Source organism: Macaca nemestrina, chromosome 6 (assembly GCF_043159975.1).
Source record: "Macaca nemestrina isolate mMacNem1 chromosome 6, mMacNem.hap1, whole genome shotgun sequence".
Taxonomy (NCBI): Eukaryota; Metazoa; Chordata; class Mammalia; order Primates; family Cercopithecidae; genus Macaca; species Macaca nemestrina.
This window is the reverse complement of record NC_092130.1, coordinates 55,604,256-55,609,450: the sequence shown is the minus strand read 5'-3', so window position 1 is coordinate 55,609,450 and position 5,195 is coordinate 55,604,256. Positions and strand designations below refer to the sequence as shown.

The 5,195-nt window shown below is 42.7% G+C and overlaps 1 pseudogene; it reads right to left on the bottom strand.

Moving 5' to 3' along the window:
• Positions 1–222: 222 nt before the first annotated feature.
• LOC105463204 (large ribosomal subunit protein eL28-like) lies at positions 223–2,487 on the bottom strand (annotated as a pseudogene).
• Positions 2,488–5,195: the final 2,708 nt, after the last annotated feature.

Below are 5,195 nucleotides of genomic sequence, written 5' to 3'. Positions count from 1 at the left end.
CTCTGTTTTTCTCCCCCCTAGCTGTTTCCTTTACTGCCTGAGCTGTTTGGTCATGTCTGAACTGCTGCTGATGAAGCCTTTTCTGGCAGGTTGCCCGGGGAGCAGCTCTCCTGTAGATTCCGCCTCTCTCCAGGAGTTGCCTGCCTTCAGTATAATGGGCAACATTGAAAGCAGCAAGGCGTTCGGTTGACAAGGTCAGAGTGCCTTTCATTCCTGCAATAATCAACCAGTGTAGCTCTTCCTCAGACCTGGGGAGAGAGAAGATAGAGGTCAAAAGAGCAATTACATTTCACATTGACTCCAGAAAAGGCTTGGATCACAAGACTGAAAAGAAAAACGGATTCTAGCCTCATTCTTATCCATTCCTTTTCTGGTCATTTTTGTTATTAACACTGCCCTGAAACCATAACAAGTTTTAACTTGATGACGTGAAAAACGCATTTTCCGCCTGCAGATGAGATCTTTCTTCTTAGACATTTAGCACTGTCAGCATATCGCAAAAGAATGCAAATGAGCTGCAGGATCTATAACCAGAGACAGTAAGCAAAGGCCATTAATTATGTTTTTAAAAAATGTTAACCCTAGCAGACTGTATAACAAGCAATTGTGCTAATTTCAATCTGTAATCAGTCCCTACATTAGCATAACTTTATTTATTTAGCATTAAGGCAACAATTTAGAGAATATAATTTAGTTGGAAATGTCAGTAATTTTGCAGTGGCAGATTGTTGTTACAAAGCTACCTCTATTTGACCTTACAGCTGCCAGGACTAATTACTTTAATTGCATTAATTGCACTGACCATTCTGGTGTTTAATGTAGTTGCTGTTACTCTTTAACCATTGAGCAGATCAGCCTGGCTGAATTCTCAGTAAAATGGGCCAGTGCTCCTTTCTAAATCTCCTTTGATTCTTTTCTGCATTTTGAGAACCCAGATAATTCACAGATTACCAATGTTCTCACTGAGATCATGAATTCTGAGGAGAGCTCTTGAAGGAAATAAAAATCTGTACTATATTACTGTATTTCCTCATGGATTCTTATTGCTCACTGCTGACTCGATTAAAGTACAATTAGTTCACTAATGACAAAGAAATGTGTAAGAAATGTTTGTGGCAGTTTCGACAGTAGATTAAAACTCCTTTATTTCACATTTTGGAATGAATTTCTATGAACAAGTCTGTACTCTTTATTTCTGCCTTATCGACTGAACCTATAGCTTTCCCCAGGATTGGACTCAACGCAAATTGAAATACACAGTGATGTCCTAATTTAAGAATAGATCTAATTTAAGATCTATGGCCTTGGGAATCTATAAAATAGATACTTCCTCCTGACAAGGAAAGTTTCACAGGACATTTAATAAATACTTTACTACCAGTGATACATCTATTAGTCAAAATGAAGAGCACTTGAAATATCCTTTTTTTTTTGAGACGGAGTTTCGCTCTTGTTGCCCAGGCTGGAGTGCAATGGCACGATCTTGGCTTACCACAACCTCCGCCTCCCGGGTTCAAGCGATTCTCCTGCCTCAGCCTCTCAAGTAGCTGAGATTACAGGCATGCACCACCATGTCCGGCTAAATTTGTATTTTTAGTAGAGATGGGGTTTCTCCATGTTGATTAGGCTGGTTTCGAACTCCCGACCTCAGGTGATCCGCCTGCCTCTGCCTTCCAAAGTGCTGAGATTAACAGCATGAGCCACCGCGCCCATCCTGAAATATCCATTTCTCATCCTCAGTAGGCTGAGGTAGGAGGATTACTTGAGTTCAGGAGGTCGAAGTTACAGCGAGCTAGGATTATGCACTCAAAACTGGGCAACAGAGCGAGATCCTGTCACTATATATATATATATTTATACATATGTACGTATATACTCCAAAAGTCAGAAAAACTAGACTCAGCCAGTTCCTCTGTCTACTGAAAGCAGGCAGCAGCTCCTCCTTGCTTCTTTCAGATGATCCTCTAATCTCTGGTTAAACATTTTAACTTTTTTATTTTTTATTTTATTTTATTTTATTATTATACTTTTTTTTGAGAAAGCCAGCTGACTTTTTATTGCTTTGGCGGCGCGGCCGCAGGAGCTCTTGGTGGGGCGGGTCCGCTTCCTCTTCACCATTACAGGCTTCTGGCCGTGCAGGGCGCTGGCCCTGGGGATGGCAGCCATGCGCAGGTCAGGGCATACTTGTTCTTGAGTATCACGTGTCCGATGCTGCTGAGCGTGGCGCGAGCATTCTTGTTGACGATAGTCCGCACATAGGCGGTGGCAGGCTTCCGCTGGCTGGATCTGCGCTTCATGACCACCACCACACCTCTGCAGTCGGCTGCCGCCTCCACGCCCACAGTCTTGCAGTGAATCAGCCCGTCGTGGCGGAAGGAGTTGCAGGCCTTCAGGTTATTGGGCTCTGTGCTGTAGGTCTACTCAACTCCTCTTGATCAGGAAACTGGGGCAGTTCCGCAGGACCATCTATTGCAGCTGCGCAGACATGGCGGCGGCTCCTCTCGCAGCGGCCTCAGGGGCTATTTAAAAGGTAACCCTGTTTACTTTGTTCAACGATTTGAATCGCAAAACATTCTTTAATATAGCAATATATACCTATCTGTTTTATTATAACTATTATTCACTGGATAATAATATTAATAATAACCAACATGCATTGAGTGACTGCTATGTTCCAGGCACTGTTTTAGGCACGTGATGCGTATTAATTCATTTCATCCTCCCAACAATTCTATGCAATTATTATTATTAATGTTATTAAACAGAAAAGGTAATGTAATAGTAGGGCCGGAATTTTAACCCTCATATTTGGGTCTAGAGCTTCTGAGCTTGACCTTGACGCTAGATTGCCTCAGAATTGGATGACATTCTTCCTCTAAGGCTACATGGAATTGATAACCAGATTTCCTGCTATGTCAGTTAACTCCTAGCTAGCCATCTTTGATTCCTCATCTGGCAGAGTTCAGTTTGGCAACATTTTTCTTTAAAATGAGGCACCGTGGTCTGAATACAGTTTTCACACTCCAAACATGCAGAGTATTTCTTCAGGCTAAGCTCTACTGGTCTGGAAGTTCTCAGCCCATATGTCACTTCCTTCTCATGACCCCCCCAATCGGCCTTAGGAAGCCTCAGCATCGGCTCTGGTGGTACCACAAGGCTTTCTTTACTGGCATTAACACCCTGAAATTAAAGAATTAATCCAGATTCCCTGCCTTTCACAGGGAGAGGGGGGGTGGCTCTGTCCACAGTTTTCAACAGTTTCACTGTTAACTAATCAATCCCACACAAAACAAAACAAAAAAATTCACGAAACTCTTGATTCCTTCAGATTTCAACTCTATATTCAGATTACGTGGTATCCCCAGAATGAGGAGGCAAATGAATGGCTCTATATGTGCGTGTTTTTTTGTTTTGTTTTGTTTTTAATTCCTCTCTGGATCCTCATCAGGTGTGGAGCGCTCATTGGAGACTTTCTGACAGGTAGTAAACCCTTCAGACATAGTGTTTATCCCTTCCTCTAAGGCCCCTTTATAGCCAGCTATTTCCCTGGAAATAACCTGTGACTCTGATGAACCGGGATTCTCACTATGTCTCCAACACAGCCCCACTTTCTGCCTCCATGAATAGACTCATGTGGTTGCTCTCCCCGTCCCCATCCTGTTTGCTTTCTGCTTCCACAAAAGATGTGTGGAATCCTTTCCTTCTGTAAGTTCACCTTAAGCAGCACATCCAGCGCTTTTCTAGAGGCTTTGCAGTGGGTTATTCTGTCATTTCCGCCCTCTCAGCCCCTCTCCCCTGTGCCTGCTTTGCTCTGTTCCTCTGGACTGTGTCCTTATCTCCTCTTGTATGGGCCATCACAGTAGTTGCCCAGCTTCTGGCTTCCAGTTTTCTTCATCCTGCTGACACTGGCCTATGGAAAATCACCCCGGGGCTCCCTGCCTGATAGAGAACACTTTTTGTCTGCAGTTGTCAGCCACATCTGCATTTTCAGTCTGAAGGTCATTCTTCTAGTGGAAAAGACACAAGCAAAATGGAGTTAAGTCATTCTATTTTCTCTTTGTCTCATTACCATTACATCATGATCTCTTAGAAATGTGGCTAACAGTTCCTTGTTCTTACTCTGTACACATTAGTAAAAGTCATTTTTAACCTTTTATTCAGCAAAATTGTGCTTATTTTTCACTTTCTTCTATATGACACCATTCTTTTAGGTTTGTGCTATTGAATTGCTTTTGTTCTTGGCTACAAGTTCTTTGATCTTTCAAACATGCCTTTTAATATCTGAGCTCCAAGGAGAGTTCCCAAGCAACCATATTGATTTCTTTAGTTTTTCTTCCATATCTGGCTAATTTTTATTATATAGTTAGAATTTAATTTTCTAGTCCTTCTGGACCTATTTATACTCTTCTAGAAAACCCTCTGGCCCTGGGACCAAACATATATTTTCTTTGAACTTTTTGAAATGTGCTTTTCCATGGTCTAGGATGCATGTCAGATACTGCTGAGCCTATCTTTTGCTCAGATGGATTTTAAGGCGATCTCACTTTCTTCCAAGGTTCTCAATACTTCTTTGTTCTAAACCTGTTCTTTCTTGAAGATTGGACTCAAGTTCAGAGTGTCCTGCAAAGTCCAAGTTGACAGACTACGTCTTTTTATTTGCTCCAACTTCTGTTCCTGGAGGTGAGACAGGCCCCAAATCCTACACTGCTTAGTGATGATAGGTGGCCACACCAAGCTTTGGCTCCTGTGCACAGGCACTAGCAAAGAACACCAGAGGAGCAAGAATGACAGCTACAGGGGAGGTACCCAGCCTCTTTACACTGGAATGAAGGCCACCAGGTCAATGTGTTATCTGACATAAATGAATGTGGTCTCCTTTGCCCAGAGGTGTTCCTTTGACGGTGTAGAGAAGGAGATGGCAAAGCAGAGGAGGCACGGGAACCAACATGGGAGGAAGAGAAAGCAATGAGGGGTGGGGTGGGGAGATGGGGGACTAGCATCTACTGAGACCCTATTTTGTGCCAGGCACTGTGCTAGGCATTTACACATATCTATCACTTATTTCTCCTAATACTACTGTAACACATAGGGAAACCGAGCATGATGTAAGTTGACTTCTGACAGTCACAGAGCTAAGGAATGTGAAAACCAGGAATTAAACCTATATTTGAACATGACAGGATAACAACAGTAAC